Raw genomic sequence first — 14,990 nt, forward strand, 5'->3', positions numbered from 1 at the left:
GAAATAGAAAAACTCCCTCCTTTCTTTGTCTTTAGATTTCTAAACATACTAAAGATTGTGATTTTAAACAGAGCATGGCAATCACAGCATTCAATGTTCTTTTCTAGAATATGTATGTACTTTCTCACCATTGATGGAAAAAAACATTTCTGCCCCACTTCATATTTTTATCCAAGTGTCCGTTTGAGGTTTACTGATTTAAATGCCTTGTCTTATACTTTAGTAGGTGGAGGCTATGCCTGAAACTTTTCCCAATGTCTAATAAAAAAGTTGGTGTTAGATAAGTATTCTTTGGGGGATACTAGTAGGGGAAGCTTGATAAGGCCTAGAAAATCCAATTTGTATAAAGAACCAGATTTTGAACTATGGTCACGCGAATATGCTGAACTGTCAAGAATTACGCTTGCTGACACATATGAGTTTAAGGGTGTGACACTAGAAATCTTGGCTGTCATTTTCATCCCAGAAAGATGAATAACAATTATGCATGACATAGAGGCAGAGCCCCTTGGTGTATTTCCCTCATTTTCTCCTTCTGCACTTTCATTTTGGCAAACTGAAACCAAGCCCAACTACCTCACTGGGCTTTACAAGCAGAAAAGCTAGACTGGTCTTGCAATCAGTAGTAGTGGGGTGTTCACCCTCTCAATTTGAGGGAGCAGGATGGCACCTGAGAATTACTGGATTGGGAATTCCAAGCAATGCCTCAGTGTGTAGATTTCTTTCTCTGTCACCAGATATAGGAAGAAAAAAATATTTTTAATGTGGGGGGGGACAGAATTTGGGACACACTGGGTATTGCTCATGGATAACTCCTGGAGGTGCTCAGGGAACCATTTGCAGTGTCTGGGATTTGAACTGGGATTGCTCACATGCAAGCCAGGCGTCTTGCCCCTGTAACTATCTCTCCGGACTGATAGGAGGGAATTTTTATTTGTAAATCTCAAGGGCACTGTGCTATAAGCACACTTGGGAAGTTTAAAGCTAAACTGAGAAAAAAAAAATTTCTTACAAGGAAGAAAGCTATGCTTATTCCGTGTTGTCTTGCAAGTCGGCAAGGGAGAGAGAGAGAGAGAGAGAGAGAGAGAGAGAGAGAGAGAGAGAGAGAGAGAGAGAGGCAAAGACTGGATTTCCATGTAAAAGTTTTCTTGTTTGGCGTATGCTGCCGCAGTTAGATCAAGGATGCGTGTGCAATTCTATTAGCAGGTTAAAATGCAGCGAATCATGTATTTAAATGGATGGATTTTATCGTATTTAACGTAGATCTCGATGTAACATGTTTTAAGAGTGAATTTCTCCTAGAGTAGCATGAGACAGGCTGAAGAGTGGGATTTGAGGGATTTCTCTCAGCAGTAGAGCTGTCGTTAGGCAGGTTTGTTATGGAGCTTATAATGATGCTGCCCGTGTTTGTAGGGTGACGCACGAGACAGATGCTCTGCTCTCTCTCCTGACAGGCGAGTGCTCTCCCCATCCTAGCAGGCATCAGAAGATGGTGCGATTCCCTGCAGAGAATATGATATTGACTAAAGTTTTTAATTTTCTTTCTTGCTGGGTTGTTTATTTGCCCCCACCTTCTTAGCCCATAATCGTGTATGTTTTATAGTTCGCAAAAAAAAAAAAATGACTTGGTCATTCCCCTCATCCTTTCAACCATCAGCTCCTCTAGGTGTAACAAAGTACAGACCCGAAACACTGTGGGGCGGGCACACAGAACTGCCATGTGTGTCTGCTACGGAATGAATCGTGTGTCTCCCAGTTCCTATGTGAATCCCTGGTTCCCCAGTATGGTATGATAGAGTCTGATGTTAAGGTCTGGTTAGAAGGGGCTAGGGAGGTAGAGAGCTATTTCTAGGAACAGAATCATCTGGCACCTTGATCTTGGACTTCCTCAGTCTCCATACTGGGCCTTACAGTCTGCTATTTTGCTATGGCAGCCTAAGTGGATGAGTCCAGGGTCTTTCCTGGGAGAGAACTATGCCTGTGTATTAAGGGGGTGCAGTTTTCCATGATAAGAGGTGTTTTGAAATAAGGTGGTGGATATTGTAAGATCTTTTCCTTTCCATAAGAGAATGGTTGGATGGATAGTTCACAACAGAAAATATATCCATAACCTAGTTTCTAGTGCAATGTCTTAAAAATGTCTGTCCCCAGGGTATCCCAGGGAAGACTGTGTTGTAGATGCATTCTCATTCCTATGTCCAGCTCACTAAAGGTGCCTTAATTTCACTTCTTGTTTTCCTGAATCTGTTTCCTCTTCTCTTTCCTTATGTCATACAAGTGTCAGTAAAATCTCTCATGTTACTATAATTGCCTCCACTGTCTCCTTCCATTATATCTTTAAAAAAATTTAATTTTTAAAATTGAATTACTGTGAGATAGACCCTTACAGGGCTGGAGCGATAGCACAGCGGGTAGGACGTTTGCCTTGCATGCGGCTGACCCAGGTTTGATTCCTTCATCCCTCTCAGAGAGCCCGGCAAGCTACTGAGAGTATCCTGCCTGCACGACAGAGCATGGCAAGCTACCCATGGCATATTCGATATGCCAAAAACAGTAACAACAGGTCTCACAATGGAGACGTTACTGGAGCCTGCTCAACCAAATCGATGAACAACGGGATGACAGTGCTACACACCCTTACAAGGCTGTTCACGATTAGGCTTCAGTCATACCGTGTTCCAACACCCATCCCTCCAACAGTGTGCATTTTCCAGCACAAGTGTCCCCAGTTCCCTCCCCTCCCCAGTCCCACCTCCCAGTCTGCCTCTATGGCAGGTGCTTTCCTTTGCTCTGTGTCTGTCTGTCTGTCTGTCTTGCCTGCCCATCAATAGCCAACAACTTTGCCCAGTGTACCCCCCACTCTAGTTCCTTAGTATGTCTGCTCATTTCTTTAGTGTTTGGTTTTTCTGTTCCAGTCACCATACCAAAACTAAATGTGCCATTTCATTTCTTAGTTTTTTATTGGGAAGGACAAAGATTGTTGGTCCACATCTAGTGGTGCTCAGGGGACTAAATATGGTGCCAAGGATTGAACCAGAGCTCTGCAAGGCAAATATCTAACTCTCTATGCTATTGCTTCTGCTTCCAATTTAATTTTTTTTAATTGAATTGTCAATGTTTTAGGTGTGATGAAGGACCAGAGAAATAGTATAGTAAGGTACTTGCCTTGCCTTGTATGTACACACACACATATATATGCATATACATTTCTACATGTTTGTTACTGTTGCTACCACCAATTTTTCAATGATATAGTTTACAATTTAATACATGAGCTTAAGCAGGGGTATCTTTGACAGTAAAACTGCTCTGTAGCACTGTCGCCCCATTGTTGTTCATTGATTTGCTCTAGTGGGCACCAGTAATGTCTCCATTGTGAGACTTGTTACTGTTTTTGGCATATAGAATACTCCACAGGTGGCTTGCCAGTTTTGCTGTGTGGGTGGGATATTCTCTGTAGCTTGCTGGGCTGTCAGAGAGGGACGGAGGAATCAAACCTGGTCAGCTGCGTGCAAGGCAAACACCCTCCCTGCTGTGCTATCGCTCCAGTCCAGCAGTAAAACTAGACACATTATTATTCCAGAACCACAGGTATAAATTGAAGGTATCTTAGATAAAAGGGATGAATGTTTACCTATTTCTATCTAAAAATTACACTCTACCTCTTTCAGGAATAAGTCACATGCCATCACACCCTTAGGAAACAATGATGCCATTCACATCATTTGTATAATGTATGAAAAGAAAATGGTTTACAATACACTTTCAAAGATCTGGCTTCTCAACCTGATCAGAACATAGAAATGAGAAATGGAATAGTCTTTTGCATTTGAAGGCCAATACCCATCCTAAGATCCAGTGAATCCGAGAACCACAAAGAGGCAAACTTCCTCTTTCTGCTGCCTTTCCTAGGAAAAAAAAAAGATTGTGCATGTTTATAAATGGCAGCCAAGGCTCTGACAAGCTGTTGCACAGCTGTACAGAGCTGTATCTTCAGCTCGTGGTGCTGAAGAGATTGACATTCAAGGCTGACCAATAGGAAATACCATTGTGGGGCTGGAGTGATAGATAGCACAGCGGGCAGGGCGTTTGCCTTGCATGCGGCCGACCCGGGTTCAAATCCCAGCATCCCATATGGTCCCTTGAGCACCGCCAGGAGTAATTCCTGAGTGCATGAGCCAGGAATGACTCCTGTGCATCGCCAGGTGTGACCCAAAAAGAAAAAAAAAAAGGGAAATACCATTGGGAAGACCCCAGCATTTGGGTTGGAGCCTCATAAATGTTAGGCACAAGGTAGAGAACATAAAGTATCAGTCTTAAATATGAGCTTAAGCTGATACTCTGTTTTCTGAATTAAGTCCACACATTATCTAATCGTATGAAAACAATCAGCTTCTAACAGAAAGAACTGTTGGAAGCAAAATAAAATTCCACCCCCAATATATCATCTAGAGCCTCAGATTATCTCTTCAACGTATATATGCAATGCCTGGCATTAAAAAAAAATAACAAAAACCTAACAACTCCCCTCCCTCTTACCCCCATCAAGACAACCAGAGCTTGCAGTTATCAAATGTGGCCTTTGAAATACCTCTGAGTAAAATACTTAAGAGATCCCATACTAAAATAAAGACTAATCGTGATAATACCACATTGAAAATGAAATCAAGAAATGGACGCCTGAGATCAACACCAGATATGACACAGCCCCTGAGAGCCGCGATTGCAGTTTTGGGTCTCTCTCCATTCTTATTTCCCCTGATAGTAAGTCTGAAATAAACTATTAAGGCTAGGAGAAAAAAATTCTTGGCGAAGGGGAAGGGAGTGGTTTACAATACACTTTAGAAAAGATACTTGAGAAGGAGGCAAAAGGGATGAAATGCATCAAGCTGCACATTCAAAAGGACATGTAAAGTGAGGGGGTGGGGGAATGAGTTCATCAAACCTCAGCATACCAGCATAAAGTGGTAAAATTTGTGCTGGTGGGGATTTTTCCTCATGACCTGGGATTCCACTCCTGGGAATCTACTCCAAGAACAGAAATATATTAATCCAATGAGACATGTTTGCACCTAAATTCTTCATAACGCTATTTGTAATAGCCCAGATCTGGGAACAACCCAAGGAGCTAACGACAGATCCATAGATTTTTTTTTTTTAATTTTAATGTGCTATATATTCCTACCTGAATATTTTTTAGTAATGAGAAAGGATGAGGTTTTGGAATTTGTTTCAACTTGAATGGAATGAGAGGGTGTTGTGCTAACTTAAGTCAGAAAGCAAAACAATAAAAATAAAAAGAGATAAGTACCAGATGATCGTGTTCATATGTGGACTCTAAAGAAACAAAGCACAGAATTAGACAATCCCCAGTGGAAACAGTCCTGAGACTTGAGCATCAGGACTGGGAACTGAGGAGGTGGAAGGGGAAAAGGGCTGTGGGAAAATGGTCAAGGACCTGGTGCCTCTCCGCAATTGAGAACGATGATTCCTTAATAAAATACAAAAAGAAAGAATGAAAATGACACGAATTACAGACAGAGAGGAAACCTTCACTGAGTCCAGAGTGGACTACAGATTCCAGGCGTATATGAGTAATTGTATCGCCCCCAAACTTTTCCCAAGCATTGCCCTGACGTTCCAAAGCAGACATTAAACCAAAGTTCAAAGCCCCTGGCTACAGAGCGGGGGCAACACAAGTGTGCCGACCCGGAAGTGAAGGAAGCTCACTTAGGTGGGCTTCCCCATCAATCACACACTGTTTTCCTCGGGGCATTTGTCAGCTTCCTGGGGGTGCAGTATAACATCGGAAGTGCAAATGCAATAAAAAGCAAACAGCATTGTTGGCTTGCTTTGGTGTGTCTTTGTGTCCTGGGCGTTGGCCAGAGCAAGGGAATGTGAATTGTGTTTGTGCATTTCCCATCCTGGCCCTTCACTCTATCCACTCTTGCACAAGGAGATGGACCCCTGCTAGGTCTAAGCATTGATGTCTGCATAGACATCACTGAGCCCCAGAACAGTCTCCTCCTTGGTTGCATCCCCTCCACTGCTTTGCAGTGCTCCGACGTACATCCTGGCCACCTGTGACCACCGTACTTTGCTCTAGAGCTGCTCTCACCTGAAAACCATCTGAGAACCAGCGTGTCTCATTTGAGCCCGGGGTGTGTTGCTCTGTTTATCCTAACTCATCCCTCTGAATTCGTGACATCCCCCTGGTACTGCCGAGCGTCTAGCATGGTTGGTTCTGACTCTCTCAACTTTTCCTCCCTTCTCAAGCTACAGCAGAAGCTTTGCCTCTCCAGAGCACCTGAGTTTGGAGGACAGGGGGGATGGTGACAAGACTCTGCTCTCCAGGACCCTCCCAGGTAAGAGCCAGTGTGTCTATTAACCACCTATTGAAGCTGGTTTCTAGGTCAGAGGGTTCCACATTTGGCCCACTGCCCTCTTAGGGGGAAAAAAATAGGATTCAGATTCCACCGTTAATGAATACCTTCTTAAAGCAAACAAAGGGAACAAAAAGTGCCCCCCAGACAATCACAGTTTCTGCTTCTGGATGGTTGCAGAGTCTCTCCCATGCCCAGGGAGACATCACCCCACTTTGGAGGTCCCCAAGCAGCAGGGGGTAGGATGCTTGCCTTGCGTGAGGCTGACCCAGGTACAGTCTCTGGCAGCCCATTTGGTCCTCTGAGCTCCACCAGGAGTGAACCCAAAGGATCGCTGGATGTGTTCCAAACCCCACAACCACCCCCTGCTTCCTACCCCCCTAAATAAAAAATAAACCCACTTTGAGAAACCTCACCCTGGTGAGGTTGGTGACAGACAGCCCCTCATTTTGGCCAGGTTTGTATTTTTGTTAGGTTCTCAGGTGCTTTTAATTTGAACCATTCTTCTTTGTTTTCAGCTCAAGAAATGTGGCTTGTGCCAGCTTCAATTTTGCCCGCCAAGCTTTCGAAAATGAAGTATCTGACTGTACAACCCTTTCCACGTATACCAGCTCAAGAAGCCAAGACTAGGAGAATTCAAAAAGACATATGCACGTCAGTGATCAATAAAGCAGAATTCCTAACAGCCAGGACTTAAAAACAACCAAAAAGTCTATTTTGAGTGCGTGAGCAGATAAGGAACACGTGCTATAAATACCCAGTGGAATTCTATTCAGCTGTGAACAAAGACGGACGTTTACCATGTGGGATATGGATGAAAATGCAAATGGTTATGCTAAGAAAAATAAGTGAGAAATTTGAAAGATGGTCTCTGGATGTCTTCACTCATATGTGATAAAGAAATAAAACAAGTGACCAACCCAAGTGCAAGAAAATGTCTCCAACCCTGAATACAAAATAGTGATTACCAGAGGGGAAGGAGAATGTGGATGGAAGGAATGGGTAGAGACGATCATTTTTTTTTAAATTTATTTTATTGAATCACCAAGTGGAAAGTTACAAAGTTCTCAGGCTTATATCTCAGTTACACAATGCTCAAACACCCATCCCTTCACCAGTGCCCATATTCCACCACCAATAAAAACAAAAACAAAAGCAAAAACAAAACAAACAAACAAACAAACAAAAAGTATACATCCCACCCCTCACCCCCCAACCCACCCCGTACGTGAATGATAATTTCACTTCCTTTTCTCTTTACCTTGATTACATTCCAGATTTCAACACATAACTCACTATTGTTGTTAGAGTTTCAAAACAGACTCACTATTTTTGTTGGAATTTATCCCCTAAGAATACAGCTCTATTAACAGGGAAATATTTGATAATAAGTTTTCCACTGATGAGAATGAAGAGATAAAATGTCGCGCGGCCGCGCGGTTACAATTTCTATATTATAGTAATTAAGTCCGCGAAGATTTAAGTTTGAAAATGAATCATTTCCCTTCCTGGAACAGCATGTAGCCAAAGTTAGTTCACAGTCTCCATACATGGGTGCAAGCACTTGCTGGAACCCCAATTCCTAAAGCTGTCTCTGGTTCCCGCTCGTTCCACATCCACCGGCTCTGCAGAGACATGGGCACCCGGGCTGAAAACCTTGGCCGGCCAGAGCCGAGCCGCCGACCCTGGCTGGGGCTGGCCCTGTATCCCGCGGCTGTTTCAAGTTCAAAGCACACATTTTTTTTTTTTTGCGCCATAAGTTCATACCTTCTCAGCGGACCCACAAAATGTCGGACACCACGCCTTCTCCCGGAGGGGAGAGAGACCAAGAAGGAAGGTTATTTCCTCAGTTAGCCGGCGTGGGGCGAAAGCTTAGTTCACAGTCTCCATACATGGGTGCCGAGACGATCATTTTAATGATAGTGGATGGTTCTACAGTTTGGTGTGTGTGTAATTATGTAGTATGATATGTATGTTTGTTCAGATGTCAAGCTATACCCCTGGAACTTGTAGACTTCTCTAAGTCAATGCTGCATCAGTTTAAAAATCAATGAAGTTTGAAGTGTGACTCAAATGGCAGAGCCCATATTTGTAAACATGAAGGTTTGGGTCTGATCCCCAGTGCCACATGACACCCAGATAACACCTGGAGTGTTCCCCAAGTACAGCCATGCGTGTCCTCTACAACAAAGCACCATGAATCAATGGAATTTCTCATGAATATCCCCTAATACTCTTCTTTTTTTCTTTTCGGGTCACACCCAGCGATGCACAGGGGCTACTCCTGGCTCTACACTCAGGAATTACTCCTGGCGGTGCTGGGGGACCATATGGGATGCTGGGAATCGAACCCAGGTCAGCCGTGTGCAAGGCAAATGCCCTACCTGCTGTGCTATCGCTCCAAAGAATTTGAGGAAGGGCCTGAAATCCTCGTTTATAATAATCTCCTGCTATCCTTATGCCATTGCTGCTTTGACTATAATGACAAGATCATAAAAGCCATAGGAGTATTTAGTCTTTTGGTTCTATTTCTGTATTTCCATCTTTTCCTTCCCTTTGTCCTTACCATGATGACCAGGATGCAATCACACACTTGGTTGAGGTGCTCAGATATGCTATGGTTTTGGTGCTCACTAGGAACTCACACAGTTCATTTCTATGCTCAACACATCTGGGTGTTGTGTGCTAAAGATGACATACTCGCTTGTGGTGCTAACCAGGGTTTGAAGTCATGATCTCATGCCCTCAAGGCAAGCGTTTTATCACTGAGACACACCCCCAGGGTCTTAGTTCCAGTTTTAAATAAACAAGTAATTCTGGTAAAGTTTTTATTCTTGCCCAAATGCACCACAGGAAACTTGCAATCAATATCAGAATGCTCAGAAGAATTCAAAATTCGCTGTATTTGTAAGTTTAATTTATTTAAAGTTTCAAGAGATATTCAGGATGTGGGAAGATTTTGCTCGTTAAGATCACAAATTTACCCAATCAGACATATGAAGTGGGGCATTTTAATTTATAAGTGCAGTTTTATGTTCTAAGAGGATTCAATTAACCCAGTTTTTGAAAAATCAGACTGGTTATTTTAAGCCGAGTTTTGCTTGTAGAGCTCACGTTTATCAAATACTCATCAAAATTCCCTCCAAAACTCATTTTGTTTTATGGAACATTATTAGATTTGGAAATAAATGAGATTTGCGTAGTGAATTTAAAGCAAATTGCGTTTCCCTTTTGAACAAATGAAAACAAAAATTTTAAATGAAAATGACTATGCAACTTTCTTTAAATGTTAAATAAAAAAAAAGGACCCTTGGATTTGTCAATTAGCTTAACTGATGCCACATAGCTTTGAAAATACCGAATTCCTCTGTTTCTCTTTTGATCACTGTTTTGCCTTGGGTATACCTCTGTTCTCCCACCCCCACGCCCCAACACACACACAGTTTCTCCTGCTCTTTACCCTTCTCTTCCCCACTCCTCTAGGTAGGGACATATACTTCTTTTTGTTCTCATTGTTTTGGTCCACCTTTAGTTCCACCCAGCTTTCCATTATGGATATAGCAGGGGATTTGGATCCATAGGTATTAAGAAAGTATCTTCAAGACAAGAGCAGTTTAAGTAAATCTTTTATAAAACTAAAAAGCTGCTACTCTGACTTATATTTTCCCTGTAAATTGAGGTATTTAACAAAAATATCGCCTTTGCTAGCTTGAGTTTTCCCTTGACTTCTGTATGAATATAAATGCTGTACCTTGATATACCTTAAAATACGCAGGTCATCTGCACCTGTAGCTAGAATGCTTCTCTCTCGCATTCTGACAGAATAAACCATACTTTCCTTTATTCTTTATTTAGGCATACTAAATCTTGCATTCTCTGACTTGTTCCCTTTCATGTAGATGATCTCTCCATCAAGTCTTCTTTCGGACTATTTTTCTTGGGTGGGGGGTGGAGGGGGTGGTCCCACCAACTGATGCACAGGGATTACTCCTGGCTCTTCACTCAGGAATTACATCTGGAGGTGCTCAGGGGACCATATGGGATGCTGGGAATCAGACCTGGGTCTAGCCGCATGCAAGGCAAACACCCTGCCCTCTGTGCTATCGCTCCAGCCCCTTCTTTAGGACTATTTGTTAAAGAGAAGTTTCAGTTTAATACAAAATGAAGGGGAAAGTCCAGAGACATCCCATCTACTGTTTGTGCCCCTCTCTGCCCGATCTCCCTCATTGTTTATACACTCTACAGGAGTGGCACATTTATTACAGTCGGTGAATGTACATTAACACAGCGTGAGCCCCCAAGGTCCATAGTTCACATTAGCACTCTCTCTAGGTGGTACACATTCTATGGGTTTGGACAGATGCATAATGACATGTATCTGTCATTGTAGTATTATGCAAAAATAGTGCCATTACCCTGAACATTCTCTGCGTTTGCCCCGTTCATTCTCTCGACACAATAGATATTTTTACTGTCTCTAGTTTTTACTTTTTTTAAAAAAGAGTAGAATAATCTTTTCACATTGCATTCTTTCTCTTCATAATACACATCGAGGATACCTTTATGTCTGCTTGGTGCCTTTTGAAATAGCATCATGGGAGGTGGAAGTTCACTCCTGAGTCAACACGCTTCCAGAGCCTGATATCTGGACTGTTCATTAAGGCTCGCTCCTTCTCCCCTCCCCTCCAGCCTCCACTTAGCTGTCTAGTTTCCTGGTTCGCATTTCAATTTCCTGAAAGAGCCCTGCCCTGAACCCTACGATGATTAGTGACCTATCTTTGAAAGCCCCAGTCCCTGGATGATGGACCATGTCTTGGAAATCCCACTAGTTGGATGTTTTACATCTGCTTCTAACCAATTACCCCACTCACTTGAAGACATATGATCTGCCTGCACATCCAGTGCAAAGATTTGTGGTCTTATGTTCCCAGCACCTGAACAAGTACCTCTTGGATATGTCTCTGCTCTGATTGAAGCCCAGGGTCCCTCAACTCCTTGAACTTTATTATTTCAACTGCTGGTTTTACCCTTGGGGGCAAGTCATGCCACCTGGTTAGTTTCTTAGCTCTACAGCCATCCATTCCCTGCTGTCATTACTCTTCCTGCTGCCCGGTTTGTGCTCCCCATGTGCAGAGCACCCACGTGAATTATAGCCTTGCACATCTGCAGATCAATTATAATTGATGTTCCTAGGCATGTCCCTAAGTCACTACAGGAGCTAAAGGTGACTTCTAAATCATTAAGGAGAGAATAAATTATGTTCAGTAAAATTTTATTGTTCCCATATTTTCATTCTTAAAACCTGGTAATCCACATAGGAAATGTGGTTAGCTCTGTATTAATCAGATTCATCAACAGCCCGTTCCTGAATGGCTTAAAATTTACTGCCTTAGGAAATACCTCGATGATTGAACAGTACATCTCCTATTGGGATATTTGAGGATGCATACACAGATTTCAGACAAAGTTTAGTATAACAAAAAGCTCATTTGTCACCCATGAACCCTCAACTCCTTGGCCATTTCTACCAATAGTTCTAGTATCTGCTGATTCTTTTATATCTGTCATTTGCACCTACAGCTTTCTCAGATCATTCATTCTTTGAAGAATTAAGCACCTATTTAAACACCTCTTCTGTAAGTGTCACTTCCTCGATAATCTGGGGCCGGGCACATTCGGTCATGGTTGGGAGTGCTCAGAAGCTATTTATGGCTTGGTGTTGAGAGCCGTTCCTGGTGGTGGAAAGGGTGATGGAGACTTGACTCCAGCCTTCCTCATCCAGAGCATGCATCCTTGGTGATCCTTAATGATGACATAAGCACATTGCAACAATCTAAAGGGGTCACTGAACATTCTATGTGGTACCCTGTGCTCCCTGAGCTATGGGTTTGTCTGACTGGTTCTAAATGATATGAAATAATAGTGGAAACAATGAGCTTCACTTTGAAGCTCTGGCACTTCAGAGCCAATGTGCCATCTCCATGTTCTTGCATCCTTTTGGCAGGAAAGGGAAACGTCAGTTTAATAACTACAGCTGCCACATGTTGAGAGGCAGAGCCAGACACTGAAAACTGGCCGACTCGGAGTCTTTCAATGAAAGGAGCAGGTTTGGAGAGCCCCTAAAATCCAACAGTATTAGAAATGCTGGAATTTTGCCACAAAACCAAAGAGGCTGCCTTGTAATTAGGAGTATATTTTTGTTCAGCGTATATCTGGCGAGGATTTAACATCCAAAGAATCTGTGGAGAACTCACACGACTCTAATACAATAACAAAATCAAAGATCCCGTTTTTTTAAAAAAAACAATGGGCAAGATATGTGAATAAACACCTCCAATGAGGACATTCAGGTTGACATACAGACACAATTTACTGATACTAACAATGTCCATTGGTTTAGCCTCAATGGGAAATCAAATGAGAGTCCTTACAATTACAAATGAAGGGCCAGGGAGATAGTACAGCTGTCAAGATTGCTTTGTGCACAACCAATCTGGGTTGGACTCTTGGAACCCTGAGCATCACCAGGGCTTATCCCTGAGCACAGCCAGGTGTGACCCCCACAACAACAACAAAAACACTTATGAAATAACATGATCTAACAATAACCCCCATCTGCATTTCTCTATGGGATATGGAAAAACTAATTTAAAAGGGTATTTGTGTATACCTTTATTCATAGCATCATTATTCAGAAGTGCTGGTAAAGTATAAAACTGACCTAATAATTCATTAGGATGTATGGAGAAGTTGTGGTAAATGGAATAGTACTCTATCTTGAGGAGAATATGCTAAGTGAAATAAGTAACGAAGTAAAGCTATGAGATAGTTTCATCCGTGTGTGGAACGTAACTATCTACGCACTACAAAGGCATGAAGCTAAACCCTTGACTATAAACCCATTACTATAAAGCAATGATTAGTTAATAAGAAAATTAAAATAAAAACTGTGGGAGTTTGCTGCCCACTGAAAAAAATGGCATTGCAATACAGCATTGAGTTGATGCTTTGAATAACCCAAACTTCCCAATTGTCTGACTTCCTTCTGCAGTTTGGCTTTTATCTTAATTCAGGCATCCATTTCCTTATATTGGCTGCCACCAGTGAATTCATCTTTTGCTCAAGTGATTCTTCAGGACCCTGTTCTCCAAATCCCCATCCTAATTGTCCTCCTCTCCAAATAGCCATTCCCTGAATGTCCAGCTTACTTCTCACAGGTATCTGAACTCCAATAATTCCTCAAAAATCCTCATTTTGTTGTTCCTTGACCCCTTATATTATTTCATTCCTTAGCTAGCTTGTAGTGATAGCCCGTCACTATGACAATGACCAAGCTTCTCCCCACCCCCCTTTCTTCTTGGATTAAGTTAAGTGTCACTTTCTTTAAACAGAGTAACATTTGTGTAAACAGACATTTAAATATAGATGGAGGAAAATATTAGAATCTGATTTGATTCTAATTATTATTTAATTATTCTGACCACACTCTCCAAATCATTTCACTCTAAACTATCTTATGCATCTTCTCACTTTAATTTTCTATAACACTTCTCCTTTCCATTTTCAGTTGATTATTTTGCTTTTTTCATTTTAGTGGGAAAATGTGAGCAACCTAAAAAAAATTCCATGCACATTCACGATCAAATGCGTCAAACTAATTGCACCTTTGTTCTCTTCTGCTATCCTACCTGCTACTTTAGATGAACTGTCCTGGATATTAAGGACAATATTATTGGTGCACTAGATCCTGTTCTCCATGACTATCCAAGATTACTCATCTTGCAATTGTCCTTTTTCTCTTTGCAAATTTCCCTTTCTGTACTGAATTATTCCATCAGCTCAGAGCCTCTAAACTGCTGTGATATCTCCAACCATAAAAAGACCAAAAAAAAAACCCAACTCAAATAAACCTTTCATAATGTACACATCCCTGCAGTTACCTCATTATTCCTGTGCTTTCTTTTATAGCTCAACTCATATGATGGGTAATCTACATGTCCTCTCTTTTCTTCTTCACCGGAACTTCCTCCAATTAAATTTTTAGTCGTATAATTTCAACAAATTAGTTCTTGTCAAGATCTCATCCAGTTTCCAAATTACCAAGTCCAAAAGCCAATTCTCCATTTTCATCTTATTTCATCATTTTTCAGAGTTGATCACTTGAAATTGAAAGACTTTACCCCTTTTCTTCCAAGATTCATTCTTGTTTGGTTCTTTCTATTTGACTACCATTTCCTTCTCAGTGTGGCTAGCATTTTTATCTTCTAGATCCTTTGTCATGTTGACATGCTATTGAACTCCACTTTATTCCTTTTATCTTCTCCTATCTGTCGCTTCCTAATCAGCCCTCTTGATTTCAGGGGTCTAAAGAATACCTATATACTAGTTACATGGAAATATTGCACCATCCCAGGCTGTCCAGAGTACATGCACAATTGTAGAAGAACTCAATAGAGTGAATACAAAGTATTCTTTGTGGAATTAAAAATTGGGCTTGAGTTTGATTCTAAAAATTTAAGTAAAGGAACACTTTTTTGCCTCTTATGTTGTAAAGTAAACTCTTAATATTTTAGTAATTGCATTGCCGTTTTTAAAGCAACTCTGAGA

At 41.7% G+C, this 14,990-nt stretch overlaps 1 long non-coding RNA gene across 1 annotated transcript in view; it reads left to right on the forward strand.

Moving 5' to 3' along the window:
- Window positions 1-7,347, forward strand: part of LOC129402223 (uncharacterized) — a 35,279-nt gene extending 27,932 nt beyond the window's left edge. The window contains exons 2-3 of the long non-coding RNA XR_008628595.1: window positions 6,277-6,365; window positions 6,902-7,347. This is a non-coding gene — a long non-coding RNA (uncharacterized LOC129402223). The remainder of the gene's footprint in view (window positions 1-6,276; window positions 6,366-6,901) is intronic.
- The last annotated feature ends 7,643 nt before the right edge of the window (window positions 7,348-14,990 follow it).

The sequence above is a fragment of the Sorex araneus genome, chromosome 2 (genome assembly GCF_027595985.1).
Source record: "Sorex araneus isolate mSorAra2 chromosome 2, mSorAra2.pri, whole genome shotgun sequence".
NCBI lineage: Eukaryota > Metazoa > Chordata > Mammalia > Eulipotyphla > Soricidae > Sorex > Sorex araneus.